This window comes from Pogoniulus pusillus, chromosome 22 (genome assembly GCF_015220805.1).
Source record: "Pogoniulus pusillus isolate bPogPus1 chromosome 22, bPogPus1.pri, whole genome shotgun sequence".
NCBI classification, from domain to species: Eukaryota; Metazoa; Chordata; class Aves; order Piciformes; family Lybiidae; genus Pogoniulus; species Pogoniulus pusillus.
The window spans coordinates 5,877,692-5,893,348 of NC_087285.1; the positions used below are offsets into that span (position 1 = coordinate 5,877,692).

Sequence of the window (15,657 nt, forward strand, 5' to 3'; positions counted from 1 at the left end):
GCACCAGCTGCTGCCAAGGAATGTGCCAAAATGGACAATCCAAGTTTAAATCTAAGTTAGTTCCTAACCAAAAGAGAAAATACATCAGTGAACAGTGACAGACTGTGCATGCCTGTCAGATAACTCAAATTGTATCAGTGCTTCCTGACCTAATTTATATGAGGTTGATCTACACCTACCTCACTAATAGCCTAAGTTATCCAAGTTTTTAACCATTCTGTTCCCAGGTGCTCTATAATTAAAACAGTATTCTCTATTTAAGTGGCACATTTTCATTTAAGCTGTTGGTTTAATGTGTGAATGTTACAAGCAGTCATTCATGTAAAAACACTCGGGCATCTAGGGATTGCAATGTAACAGGAGCGAGGTGAACTGTATAACAGGATGGAAATATCTAGCATCCTATGATAGATACTCATTTTGATGAGATTTTATGGTTTAGAGATGAATTGAATGATAAACAGCACTGTCTTGAGGGACTTTGAGTTGTAGCTTTAAGCACAGGGAACTTGTGGCTTTGCAGTGTTGTTTGTTTATTTTATAACTCTTATTTGCCTGGATTTGTATTTAATTAAAGCCTTTGAGAAATGAAACTTCTTTCTGAAATGGCTTTATAACCTGAGAAAGGGCTTCCTCTCGAGCAGGATTGGCTGTTTCGTGACACCAGCTTCCAAAATAATGACTGCTGTGCAGTGTTATAGGGCATTTGCCAGCATGAAAATTTGTCCTTAACAGTTACAGAAAAAAGAAAACGTATGTAGACAGCAGGGATTAGGAATTACATTAGGAAAACTACTACAGAAAGGGTTTCTGTCTGTTCTTAATGTTCCTCTGATTTCAGTAGGGCTCCTTAACATTAAGCACAGGCAGAAAAGATTGAAGCATCAGTGCATGGGAGCATCTTGATGAGCAGTGAATAAGGATACAGATTGTTCCCTTACATGTATTTTTAAGTTTTGATAGTACCCTCTTGGGATTGCTGTAATTCAGATTGGTATCAAAGACTGGAACAGTTAAGTTCCAAATCTTTTTATTGAGGTCTAGGAAGTGGCAATGATGGCAATGAGTGCAGTCATAGGGGAAGGGACCTGAGCAGATTCCCAAAGCTCCTACCTTAGCTCCAATGTGCACATAGGGCTTGCAGTGTAATTGATGGAATTGTTCTGTTGGTAGAAGGCAAAGGAGTGGCTACAGAGCTTGTACATTTTACCCCAAAGGAATCTGAGAAAGCTAATTGCTCACAACAGAAAAACGTCCTTGTACAAGGGGGCTTTATTTTGTCTAAGTTCAGTTTCCAGAGGAAGATAGCAGGAAAGGAAGAGTTTGTGAAAACAAAGTGTCCAAATGAAAGCAAAACACATTCCTGTATGTGACACACTGGTGTGTTACCAACACTCAGCTACATCAAGGCTATTTGGGAGCCAGGCACTGAGTGGAACTGATCATGCACACCAAATCTAACCATTGGGCAGCAGGCAGTACTTGTCTGGGTTTACACACTGCCTGTGTGCTCTGTAGGAGCATTGCTTGTTTCGACCTGACTTCTAAAAGCCTGGAAGAAATACTGTGTCCAGTCAGTGTGATGCCGATGCAGATAACTTATTTGAGTCTTTGCTTGCACTTCTCACTTACTCTCTCTCCATTACCTACTCATTGCAGTTAAGTGCCCTCCTTCCTCCCTTTGAGAACTGTTTTAGTGTCTCAGAAGAAAAATACAGCTTCTTCAGCTTCTTCAGCTTCTAGAAACCTGATCCATCAAACTGTGGCCATGGGGGCAGTCCTGTTAAGTGGCTGCATATCCCACAGATCCAGAGACATCAATGTTCAATTAATGCAAAGGAAGGGAATAGAGCAAGTTAGAAACAGGAAGTTCAGACAAAATGAGGGGAACTCTGGAAACAGTAGCTATGGGCCTCTCATAGAGCAAAAGACTTGTTTCCTCTTCTCTCTGGGGTAACACATGTGGAATTATGTGGAAGTTGGGCAAAACAGTACCTTCTGTATCCAGTCTTTCTTTTATTTATCTTTTAGTTTGAGACCTGAGGTTATGACAGGTTTCCTTTTTGCTTGAATTTTGAAGAGCCCTTCCAGTAGGGAAAACTAAGGCCAGGGCAATTACTACTAGGATGATATAGGAAACAGAACAAATACTGAACAGATGAGAAAAATGCAAGGGAATGTATCTGATAGTGGAGTGATAGGCTCAGAGGCAGAGATGGAGATCATCTGGGTATACTGCAGATAGATATCAAGGCCCTAATGGTGCCACTGGCCCTGCAGCTGCAGGGTTTGGCTGTATTGTGGGATCAGCAGGATGCTCTGGGATCCTACCACTAGGAGAGGGTCTGCGGAGAAGGGCTGTGAGAAACCTCTTTGAATCCAGGACTGCCTGCGGGTGCCATCACAGCCTGCTCTCCCTCTTAGGAGCAGAGAGGCTGTAACCAAAAACTGAGGAGCTCAGCCTGCTCCACGAGCAGCCCCTTCTGCTTCTCCTAGACTAGGGAGGTGTTAAGAAAAGGCACTTTGGACTTGGCTTTTCAAAACTGACAGGCATGTATGAAAGGAAAAGCCTCTAGGCTCACTGAGAGAAAAGATACATAGCTTAGAAAGTTTTCATTCTTGAGTTCTAGTAGTGGCCATTTTGCCTCTCTCTTCAAAAAGTCTGTATTTTACTGATAATTTATTAAAGGACAAAGCACAGCATTAGGCACCAGTGAGCATCTAATAGAAGCAGAATGACTAGAAGAAGATTGAGAACACTGCAGGCCTGTAAATCTGATCTCAGCAGTAGAAAATACATGAAGAGCAATTATGCACACAGAACATTTAGATACATGTAGTTGCTTAAGGGATAGTCAGCATGGATCCTGGAAAAGAAGATTAGGCAAGATAAATGTGCTTGGCAGCTCTGAGTAGGCAGAACAGAGAGAGAGGATATCATTTATCTGGATTATGAGGAGGGAGGGGAAAATTTCTTAATCCTACATAAACCAAAAGATGAGTCATTTCCAAAGTCCATAAACATAGCTTGAGAAAAGATAGCAGGCTGACTGGATTATGGCAGGTAGAGACAACAGGCATAAATATCATGTAACACTTTTATTACAACAATTCCCCTTCTGATTTTCAGAGACTGTTTAGTGAACCCCTGAGGCTTTGTGTTTCTCTCTGTCGCGTGTAAGTAACCACTACTGACTTTAGTACTGTCCTAATATAACCTGAATCAGTGCAGCAGTTTCTGTAGGGAAAGCCTGATCTTGTATTTACTTATGAATATTTACTTCCACAGAAGTCTAGAAATGGAGGAAGGGCTCAAACCTGGCATCAGGAACCCTGGTAGCAATTAAATCACCCATTTCAGGATGTGGTGGAACATGTGTTAAGACCCTGTGCTGTACTAACTCAGGCATGGAAACTACTGGAGCCAGGACAACTCACTGGGCCTCCACCTTCATTTTTATTTCCATGTCCAGCAGCCATTCTTAGGATTTTGCTTTCATGCTACAAGAAACATTCCAGGCCTCAGCTCAGCGCAGAGCAGGAACATTTTCACCTTAGAGTACTTTGGCTAGGCTGTTAAACTCTTCATAGCTTGGACCTCAGTGGGTTTTTCCTGTTTTCAGCTACATTTTTATTCAGTCTCTATCCAAGACATGTCCACCATAGGGGCTCTCTTATTTAAGGCCTTATTGCTGGCAGTCTTCAGGAATCTTTTTTTTCCTGATCTTTTAGTACTTCTCTGAACTGACTGTTGAGGTGTGAAGCTTTATGTTTCTACTGCATGCTTACTGCTATCCTGATGTAACTTCAGTGACTATTGAGGAAGGGAGGCTTTCTGTGGAAGCTTAACTGTGCCTCCAAGTGCTTAACATGCCATTTTTGTAATAAAAAGCATTGATCCTACAGGTCTTCTATGTAATGTGCACATGCTGCTCTGATTTCTGCCCACAAATGTGTCTTGGTTGCTATTGTGTCGTGATTTTTATTTGGACCATCTGTTTCTGTGGGCAGTCAGTTACTTTAACATTGCTCACAGGTACATTGCATTAGGGTATCATCATTATTTGCTTGCTCCATGTATTTCCTTTTATTTAGATCAGCTGAATTAAAGGAGTAATGTTTTTCAAGACTTTAGGTGAAGTTCAGTATCACTACCGTGGTAGTATGCAAGCACAGCTTTTAACCAAGTAAGAAGGTGCTTAGTGCTACAGGTGATGTGCGTGAACACTGCAGATGAAGTTGCTAAGTGGCAGTCATGCTCCTTTCATAAATTAAGGGGCAAATGTTAGGAATACTTGTTTTTTGTTTGGTTTTGTGCTGTGAAGAAGTTTCAGAAAGTTATAAAGATCTCCACCTCTGCCTTCAGGTAGGGGGAAAGCTGTCCTATGGTTTTTAACTTGGTTTCTAAGGTAGGTGCTGTAAGAGATGATCTCAAAGCCTCCAGAAACCAAAGCAATTCTTTGAGCGTGGCCTTTTCCTTTGCCAAAGGATTAAACATTTCAGAATGGATACTCATGGCTTCCAGTAGTGCATTAAGTAGTGCACCTTAATGGGTGATAATGATGTGAACAGCCTGTGAACTACAACAGGATGGGATTTGTGAAATCTAGTGTTTTTCAGGACAAGTACAAATGCTGGTTAGGGAAGAAGCTTATTTTAGTGCCTAGTCCTGTGCAAGAGCAAGTACAGCTATCCTGAAGGAGTTCACCAAGCTGGTTCTTGAAACCAGCCAGTTCTGGAAAGTGGACCATCTTGTTAAGTGATCTCTTCTCATGTTTAACCTTTCTATTATGAGAAAGGTGAGGGGTTTATTTGGGGGGGGCGACTGTGTGTGTTTTATGCTGGGCTTTTTTGTTTGTGGTGTTTGGCTTTGTTGTGGTGATTTTTTTTTTCTTTTTGAGGTGCTGCTGTCTTGTTTAAATTTGTGCAGTGACAGAGGTAATTCACTTGAATTAAAGTAAGGCAGCAAAGAATATTTGCAATAGGTTTTCCTCTTTGAGTGGTGCTCACTTAGTCAGTTCTTGGGAGCTGCGGTGTTTGTCTTGAGTTTGAAGTGTCTGTGGCCAAGAGCCTCTGTCTGTGACTAGGGCTTTCTGTGATGCTGCAACGGCAGTGGTTAATGATTATCAGGGTATGCAGGACAATTCCCACGTTTTTAGGGATGCATTTGCTCTGGCATTGTTTGCCTGCAAAGCTGCCACAGGAGGTCAGTATTGCCCCGCGTAACCGCTGCTGTGCTTTATCAGCTTTCTCAGAACAGATGGCACATTTGTTAGACTTCATTGAGTATATTTTTTCGTTTACTGAAGCGTGAGGGAATTTCATGTTTTCAGGTAGGAGCAGATAGGTAGTTAAAATTTTATAATGTTTATCGTTTCTTTATGTATTTGTATTGATGGAGGCAGCAAAATAGCTGATTTATTTTCATTTGTCAATTTGATGGGCACATGGTAATGGTAGGAGTAGACACTCATTTCCCCTCTGATGTAACACTTGTAGAGTAGATGACATTTAGGAGGTAGTGTGTACACATCACTTGCTGGATGCTGCCTGCCATTAAGATTTCAGGTGTGTTTTTCTACAGGGAGGTTAGAATGGCTGGTGGCAATAGGGTCGTTTTTGGGGGGGTGCATGGAAATGTGTCTGCCTGGGTTTTTTTTGTGCAAGGTAGCCAAGAAGCAATAACAATGGCACAAAGTCTGAAAACGCTTGTGATTTCAAACAAGTTGTGGCATGGTACTTGTCTCAAGTGGTAACAAGAAAATCATGAGCACAACTGCTTTGGGATTCGTCTTGTAAAACATACTGAGATGGTGAGGCGGAAAACACTATGCAGAATGTAGTTGTGTTTATCTAATGAAAATATAAACATCTCATTTCAATAATGTGTGAAATCTCTCTGTTTTAAATGGAATGTTCATCTGCTTCATTTGCAAGTGTCAGTTACTCACACATGATGAGAGAATGCATCAGTGAAGCAGTCAGGAATGAGATAACAGAGATTTCTTATTTTGCTTTTTGACACCCTGGAAGTTGTAGTGTTTAATTCTTACTTAAGACAGCAAATTGCAAAAGCATTGAAAAGAAATGCACCTAAATCCTGGAATGTACTTTTGACCTCTTGTCTTTGACCCTGACACACGTTGGCATTGGGAATAGAATGCTGGCAGTTTTGCTTGGTTCAGTAAAAGGCAGGTTTACCGAGACACAGAGAAAATCCATTCCTACTCTGTAGATTAATCAGAAAAATGCCTAAAGCAAACAGCAAAGTAAGTTTGCTTTACTGGAGACAAACTGACACCTTTGCTCTTTCAAAGACCCTGTTTACAAGCTAAAACCGTGGCTCAGTCTGTCTTTCTTCTTAAACTACCAATCTATAGGTGTTGCCTGAAGGCACTTGCAAAGGAAAAAAAAAATCAGGAGATATCCTGCTGCTATCATGGCTTAACAGAAGCGCTTGATGTTCTGAATATAGAATGATTGTGTTTCAGTAGTCTGAAAGCCTGGAGAGTTGAAGCTGAAATGATGACACGCGTGTGCTGTCGCCAGCAAAGTCTGATTGCTTTGCATGAGAAAAGTCCAATTGAAGTTATCCAGACCAATACCAATATTTCTGGTGCAAAATGCATTCCCAATAATCCCATTAATGGGTTCCATCATAAAAAGATTTCCAAAAGGTCAGTTGAAATGACTCTATGTTATCTTTCTCAAAGGCTCTGCCTGCACTTGGAATAGAGATGTGTTTGAAAATGGTGTTGAGGCACAGTTTGAGTTCAGCTCTTGCTGTTCCATTACGACAATGATTTGGCAGCCTGGCAAGAGCTAGGATAAGATGTTAGAAGCTATGTTTTTCTCTTGGAGGAGGAGGGGAAGGATTTTACTTTTGTAGTATTTAAACAAAGTGCCTTCTGGCACTGGTACTTTGAATTTTGGTATTTTTTACCCCTTAACGTGTCTGATTTTGTGCTAAACATTTTCCTGTTGCTATTGGTCATAGATGACACAAAATCCACCTTGAATTGCTTTTAAGACTGTTTCCAGCATGGCTTTCCTTCTCAGAACAGACAGGATCTCTGCTTGCAGGGGGCAGAGTCGAACAAAATGATTATAGATTATGAAATAGACCCACGAATAGAAGCAAGTTATGAGCACATAACAAGAGATTGCTGCTATCACATGATGATTGTGAAAGTAGATGAACAGAAGTGTGATGGAGGAACAAAAGTGCAAATTTGTTACACTGTCTAGAAAGTTAATGCAACAAGCCTGCAGTCAGAAAATCCAAGTATTGTAATGCCCAACTCCTTGTTGTGTGGCTGGAATTAGGGGCTTGTATTTATACACTCCGAGGAAATGGTAAACGGTTAGGAATGCAGGTAACTTGTCAGTTCTCCACTGGGCACTGCTGCTAGCACAGTTTCTGTTGTGAAACTCCATTTTAAATATAGAAACAGATGCATTAAAAAGAAATTTTAAAAGTCTGTTTTCTCTTTCTGTCTAGGAGAATGCTGCTCATGTTTTTTTTTCTCAAACCATTCTCTTTCCAGAACATATTATTACAGTTAACAAAGTAGGCACCATGGTAAGGACTAATGAAGAGAAGAAAAGCTCTGAAATTCTTTTCCATGGAAGCTGCTAGTGACTGTTGCTTACTTTGTGCTACCTCTTTACACTTGGTTCTGCTTCATTACTTGCTTTTATGTATTTATGTCATGGATTTTTTTTGCTTTACATTGGAAGCTCACCTACAAATATAATGGAAATTGAACTATTGTTGCAATGCCAAATCTCAACATGTGCTTGTAAATAGCTGCCTTATCTTCAAAATCCTCTTGATGGCACTGGAACCTTAGATATGTATGCTCAGGAACCCTTTCTATTGGGTACCAAATCCTATTATCTAGGTTAGCTCATCTGTATTCAAAAGATCAATGTTGCATTATTACAAAGATCCTTTCAAGTGTAAAAAGGATGGCACTTCATTACAGAAAGTAAAAGAAACTAATCAAACTTTCTTGGTGAAATCATTGACTTTTTAAAGTAAAGGGCAAATTTAAGAATTTGAAAGTCCAAAATGCAGGAGAGTCTTACAGTTGAGGCTCTGTGCTGCTCTAACTTAAATCTCCTGTACTGCAGTTCTTGGGTTTTTGTATAATCTGAAGAAGGAAGTGGTGTGAACAGCTCTCCTGATAGCTTCTAATTAAGCCAAGCTGCCATTTGCCCTCCTGAAATCTGATGCTTTATAGAACTGTCCACTGTACAAAGAAGGTCTTTATGTGAGAGGACAGACAAGTTTATCTCTTTGGTCAGGGTAGAAGTCTGTGCCTTAGCACTGTTCTTCAGTACACCTGAAATCACAGTGGACTTAATTTGAATCCTTGTCTAGGCTCTGGGGAGTGGTGCAAGTTCTCATAACAATCAGATTTTCTCACTTTCTATTTTTTCTTCCACTCCCTTTCATTGATGGAAGGACAGTGCACAGTTGCACCGTTCCGTGGTTTACTACTAGCTAGCTCTCCTCTCTCGTGCTTCTTCCTTGCAGCTTTCCAAACGCTTTGTTAGAGAACTGGTTATTACCACTTCACATTGCCTGCAGAGAGATACAGGGCAGAACCCAGACCACTGAACTTCCACTCCTCAATGAATTGGTACTGATTAGCAGCTCATCTGTGAGCACTGCACTGTGAATATTTGTAATTTGTGCTCCATTTACATATATTACTTTTTATTTATATATTTTTTTTTGCTTATTTCCCTTGTCTGATTAGGTGACTTGTGTAGTTCACCAGCAGTGGCAGACCTTGCCATTGAAAATGCTGCTCAGAATTCCCTTTTGGTGACTGAATGCTCAGTTCACTTTTTCATGAATAAATCTCTTGCATCTGATCATCTACATAAATGAACGTAAATGGGTTATAAATTCAGCCAAATAAAAAATCAGTTTTAGTATGCATGTATATTCACTCATGTTTCTTCCAACCACTTCCTTTCTCACTGGGAACTTCCATGAGTGTGAATTCCCAAAGTTCAGTGCTATGCCAGATCTTGCAGGCAGTTAAATCATGTCAGCTGAGGCAACTTGAACCAGTTTTCACACTGAACTTGAAAGAAGCAGACTTGAATTCAGGATGTAATTGAGGTCTTAATGAAGTCATTGGGAAAAGACAGAAAATAGGTCTGAAAAATCTGAACTAAATAAGCAAAATCATTGAATTGCTTCAGAGATATTCTGGGAATGAAGCAGATTAGTTTTATTAGCTTCCAGCCCTCTGGTTGTGGTCATTAGTTAATAGCATCACAATACCTACCCTATGTATACTTTAGGGATTTATTAATATTATTATTTTGGTTTTCTTTGAGTTTTAGATTCTCTAGAATGACTTGTGATGCACTGCCTAGGAGAAAGCTAAAGAGCTGGTATAAAATAAGAATTATGACAATCATGCAAAAGAAAAATTGGCAGGAAGACCTGGCTATATGATATAATCTTGGATGCTGGTATATCCACACTGAGCTAAAATAACCATTCCAATTAGTTCTTATCTGCAATTGAGTATTGAAATCAGGTTTTGTGGCTAGTATTTGCAAAATGTGTTTAGGTCAGTGCAGGAGTTTTCACAAAATGTGGGATTAGTGTCCCATTCTTGACTTTGGAGACACAGGACAGCAATGTGCTCTATTAAGTTTTCATCTGGACTTAGGCCAAGGCATCTTTCTCAGTTTATGAACCATTGTCTAAGTGTTGTGCTCTGCCTTCTGATGTTGGAACACTGTAGTGGAATCTCTTATTTCATTGTATTGTGGATTCTTTTCCCCCTTTTGCTTCTGAGAAATCTGCATATACTCCTTGCATGCAAAGGAGGTTGAGACTTGTTTGTATGAAGAGGGAACAATTGTTTCTGTAATATTGGCTCCTGTAACTGTGGTTAGTCCCAGATGAATTTCTCAAAATGAGCTTCTGTAAGAGAAATAAATATTCCTTACCAGACAATTTAGTTCCCACTTAACTATGTAAAAGGCTTCTCTGGGTGTTCTGATTAAGATGAATTGAAAGCCAAGGTAGATCACAGTAAGAAAAGATGTTTGACAATAAATTGGGATTCAGCACCTATTAACTTGCTTTACACTCAAGGTCTGTGTGTCACTCCAAACACTACAGTACTGTAGACCTGGATGAATCTGAGCTGTGTACAGGGCTTAGACGTTTTTTTGTGCACAGTGATATAAATTACCCTATATGAAGGGTTACATTGTTCATATTGTGGTTTTTTTACACTACACAAAATACAGTGCCAAGTAGTTTTTGGAAGGTTGGATATCTTATGCTGGCATTCTTAGTTTCCAAGCTGCTATCATTGAATTCTCCAAGAGATGGAAGGCTTCATGTGACCAGGGCTGTGATGCTTTTTAGCTGTCCCTTCACCAACTACTTAACATGGGAAATGGCAGGCCAAGTTTTATTTATTTTTCTCTTTGTATTAAAGATCTTTGTAACTTAAAAACCATGGTCAGTCAGGCTGATGTATGGTAGTGATATTTTTCTTCCATTCTTTAATTACAGTAGAGACATTGATTGCATAAGCCACTCTAGTTCTCTCTGTGTGACTTCAAGGCACTGGAGATAGCAACCCTGGTATAAAATACTGGGAATATAATATTTGCTAGTCCAACCTCCGTCCTCACTTCTTCAAGCTAATAGTGATCATTGGAGAAAACTTAATGTAAGTTACTATTTACCTTAAGGAAAGAAGCATCTTTCCATATGTGTTATGATGGGTTTACCTTGGGATTTCCTTGTATTTGCTGAAGCATCTGGTATTGGCTGCCATCAGAAATGAGCTGCTAGATTAGACGAGCATTGGATAGTTGTGGGTTTGGGCTGTTTAGTTTTACCCTTCTAGAAATATTACCAGCAAATGTACTACATAGGTTGTGAAAGCATATTAAATAGCAGAAATGTGTCTTGGGATGAGGTTTTGCATTATTAACCATCCCATTAGAGAATGTTTGTAAGAACACAGGCAAATGTAGTTGGGAATTATTAGGCTATTGGTGGGCAAAAATAGCAGGACAGTAAAAAATACTCCTGCTTATCAGTGATTGTATCTATGCTTAGTGACATGATTTCTAGTTAAATGTTAGATTATGCATTTATTCTCTGCTTGTTTTCTGAGTATTTACATTTTACTAAGTTTACTCAGGTCGTGTCACAGTTCTGCTGTAAGTGTCCTTGTGTGATGGTTCGGGAGTTACCCACCCCCTCACACTTAGGAAATCACCCAGACTAGACTCAGCCATCTAGAAGTTAAGGAATGAAGCTCTATTTACAGCTTAGCACACTTTACAAGCACATATATACACATAAATATGTACAGTTATATACAAGTTAAAAGTAATACAGAAACACAAAATCTCTCCCAAAATGATCAGATTGCCAGGAGGCTTCTGACCCAAACCTCCTCCTCCCTTTTTCCCTCCCTTCAGAACTAACCATATCAATCCCCACATATCTGACAGGAGAAACCTGGAGCGATCTGAGGTGAGATGTCAAAAATATGGCAAAGAGGTTAGAGGAAAAAGGGTTAGGTCAGATTAAAGAGTTAAGGCAGATGCAACCACACAGATTGAGAGAGAGAAGGAGCAGAACAGAGAACTGGCTGAGAAGTGTGTGAGAAGGGACTGTTTTATGTACTTTTTGACTAGTTGAGTTTCTCAGCAGAAGAATGAGTGGTATGGGTTATGTTGTGTGGTTTTTTTCCTCTCACAGCTAAGAATTTAATATAGCTCAGCAAAATATTCCAATTAGACTCAAACCAGCACACTTTGGCAGTCCTGCCCTAGAACAGAATGTGCTAAAGGAAATAAATAGAGGTATCCTTTTTCCCCCCTCTTCTTCTGTTTATTTTCCCCCCATGGCTTCTGTTTGGCATTTCTGTCACTGTTATATTGCAGCCTCAGAGGATGCAGGATTGAAATCCTCTGCCATTTTACTCTGACTTATGAAGGCTAAAGTAGACTACACAAAGCTATCAAGCCAGATTGAAGTTCTTTTATGGGGCTGTTTTCTTTACATTTCATTTTATTTGCTCCCAACTGTTTTGACTGATTCATCATCTTCAGGTGTTGACTTCAAGGGGAACATTGTGCTTAATGTAAAAGATACAAATAAATGTGGATTGCATCCATGGTCTTATTTATTTATCAGTGTTCAAAATAGTCTTACTACTCCTCTATAAAAGAGGTAAGATTGAGAGGGAATCAAATCTTTTTTCCCCAGTATAAATGTATGTTGTTACTATCCATCCTCTGTAGAATATGAGCTTATTTTTAGACCTCTTTTTTTCTTAGGCAAATGACTTGTACAAAACTTAAGGAAGGCCAAGACAGATATAACTGACAAGTATATTCATTCAATTTCATACTAAACTAGGCTGTTATTTTGGTCTGATTGTATTTTAGTATAAGAAAATGAATGCACTACCTAAATTTTCAACTCTGAGAATTTTTGTCCACAACTTGAAATTTGTCCTTAAACTGCCTGACTCTTCCTGTGTCTTGATTTTCAGAATAGAATAGGACAGAATCAGCCAGGTTGGAAGAGACCTCCGAGATCATCCAGTCCAACCTATCACCCAGCCCTAACCAATCAACTAGATCACTAAGTGCCTCATCCCACCTTTTCTGGTGCTGTAGCTTATGTGAATTGCAGCAGCCAACTTAAAGTAGTGGTACATGTCACTAGGGGACTCTGTCATCAGAGGATTTTGTTTGCTCGGCAGGGAGTTTCTGTAGCTAAAAACATTAATGCCTTAATGTTAGACTTACTGTTGGGAATCACTTAATTTCAATAGTAAAGTTCAAAAGCCTGATGAGCTTCAAAAATGTTAAGAGTGTATGTATAGCTCATTTATATCAGATCTTTATGTTGTTTAGCCATACCCTTTTCTTGTTGTATTAGCCATATGTCAAGGGCCAGCTATCCTAGCATGCAAAACCAGCACAGGCCAAATGCCTAATAGCTTAATTTTCTATTTCCTATGCATTGATGTGGGGGTTTAGACTATGGTCCCAAAATAGCTTTGATTCCAGCAAAGAACTGTGTCTGACTAAAGTTAATTTTCTTCTTCATTATGATTTTGACACATGTGGCCCTGATTATGTTTGTGTTTCCTGTTAATCCTTACAAAAATAATAATACAAGCTGCAGCCCCATATTCTATTAAGCCTGTCTTCCCATCACTTTATCTCATTAACTGCTTGATCAGTGTTGAGAAAAAAAATAATCTTTCATTAGCTCTCGACTTCAAAAGGCTCAGATTTTCAGATCAAACAGTCCTTCAACAGCTGTTTAAAAAATCTTTAAATACAAGAGGTTAACTTCAAAGAACACCTTGTGGGTGTTCTGAACCAAGCTGACAGGTAAACAGTAATTTATGACCAAAGATATGCATTAATGAAATGCCTTACAACCATGGGCAATTTCTTCCTCTTTTCCTTTTGATTTTAGTGGGAGGTTCCTAGACTGGTAGCAATACAAGTGGATGGCTTAATTAGCCATGGAGCAAACAGTGACTTCCAGGCTTTTTAGAATACTATTCCATCAACATGCTTAGAATATAATTCTTTTGGAGTAGCAAGCTACTCCAATCAATAAAGAAATAGCCAGAAGTTAATTTTCACGTGGTTGTGGGATTTTTATTAAGGCTGGTCAAATTTAATTTTGAGGCTAGCTGGCTAATGGTTTGTTTCACAAAGCTTAACAACAGGACTGTTCTTAGGGATAGGGGGAGGGTGGAGGAAACCCAGATGATTTTGTGCTCTTCCATAACCATCTTAAAGAAAAATGAGTAGGACTATTACTTATTCCTTTACTCAAGAGGTCTAACTACTCTTTGTGCTACAGTGCAGAAATCTGTGAAGTGAATTTGGAGACAACACACAGGAGTAGCAGTTTGGAAAAGAATGTGTATTTCTGGCAAAATTGCCCCTTACACAAGTCCAGCCTGATTCCAAATGCTTGACTGAGAATTTTCAAGGAGAATTGAAGTTCTGTGGAATGGTCTGATTCAATCAATTTATTCCTTTCCTCCGAGATTTGAGACTCATTACCCAATAAAATGCATAGAATTTTTGATGTTTTAAAGAAATGCAAAGTTAGTGGATGACTGCTAGTTTTTATTTTTTAGGGAGAGGAAAGTCTTAATAGCCAAAATTTCGTGTGGTTGATTGTACACTGGTAAGCTACTTCAGCACTTCCCTCATCTATGTTTCCACCTGTCATCTGTGTTCTTGTGGTTTAACGAGCTCTTGCAATCCCTTCTGAATCACCTTACATTCTGTGATAGTCCAAACAGTCTTGATCTCTCTTTTGAAGTTTAATTGATTTCTAAATAGTTTCATTGTTTTGCTCTTGAGATGATTAATTTAAAAAACAAATGAACAAACCAACAAATCACAAACACTTCACAGAGCTGACAGAGTATCATAGGACAGCAGTTTGCTGGCTTTTATAATCTGCTTCTGTTGTGATAATACCAGAAATCTTGAATCAAGAATTTAGACTTTTCTTTCTAAAGCACAAACATTTTGGAGTAAGCCCAAATGATTAGCTTTGATTCTGCTCATTCTTCACCTCCCTTAGCAGATGGGTGGGTGGCATCAGGTCTCTCATCTTGGCAGCATGGCTGCCTCTACAATTGAGCTGGTAGGGAAGAAGGAAAAACAGAACTGTATCATTAGGTTATTAATAATCTATGAAAAAGGCAACTTAAGGTCGCCTTACTGTTTCAAAGAGTTCTGCTGAGATGACTGCTTATCAGTTCTGCCAGAACCTGGAATGGGACAGCCTGCTCAATGCCATAACTACAAACACAAAAAGGAAGATATGGTACACATCAGGGGGCATTTCCAAAGAGAAAAAATTAGAACAAATGTGAAGAAAGCAACAGGAATCAAATTCAGCAAAGCTGTAAGAAAGACAGACTGGTTGTTGCTCAGATGGATAGTTTGTATCAGTATTTAACCATTTTCTAGCTATTACAGTATTAAAATGAGCTATCAGAATAGTAGCCTGTCAGTTAGGATATTAGTAGGTAGTCTCCCAAAGGTGATGTAAAGATACATTTATTTAAGATGCTTAAATTATTCAATATGATATAATTCTCTAGGAATCCAGGCCTAAGGAAAGGAAAGCAGTAAAGGCCATTGCAGGTCAGGTCATTGCCTATGACATTTCCTATTTTATGATCCTGAATGGAAACATCTCAGTGTTATTCTTCTGGAAGACAGATAGTAGTCTATCCCTTTTTTGGGGTGGGGAGAAAGCATATTGCCCTTAGTTAGCAAGAAACAGTAATACCACTCCTCTGAAGCTCCTGCAAACATTCTGTTACATGAATAGTTTTCTCAACTCTAGGAGATTTTAATTCTCTGGATGTTGATGCCTTTTATATAGCTCAATTTTGTGTAACAGTAAAAATATGTCTTCCATGATCACTGCGAGTTGAAATGGGATGATAAAGTGAGATACCATCTAACGTAAGCTTATCAGAACTGTAATGATGCTGTTGCTGGAGCAGAGTGGACAAAGGAAAGATTTAATCAAAGACAGTTTTGTTCAAGAAAACCTTAACCAGTTGAATCCATAGGAATAGTCTT

The 15,657-nt window shown here is 39.2% G+C and overlaps 1 protein-coding gene across 1 annotated transcript in view; it reads left to right on the forward strand.

The window, feature by feature from the left end:
* The first annotated feature begins 4,141 nt into the window (after positions 1-4,141).
* Positions 4,142-15,657, forward strand: part of TENM2 (teneurin transmembrane protein 2) — a 1,869,083-nt gene continuing 1,857,567 nt past the window's right edge. The window contains exon 1 of the mRNA XM_064161561.1: positions 4,142-4,409. The gene's annotated coding sequence lies outside the window, so the exon portion shown is untranslated. The remainder of the gene's footprint in view (positions 4,410-15,657) is intronic.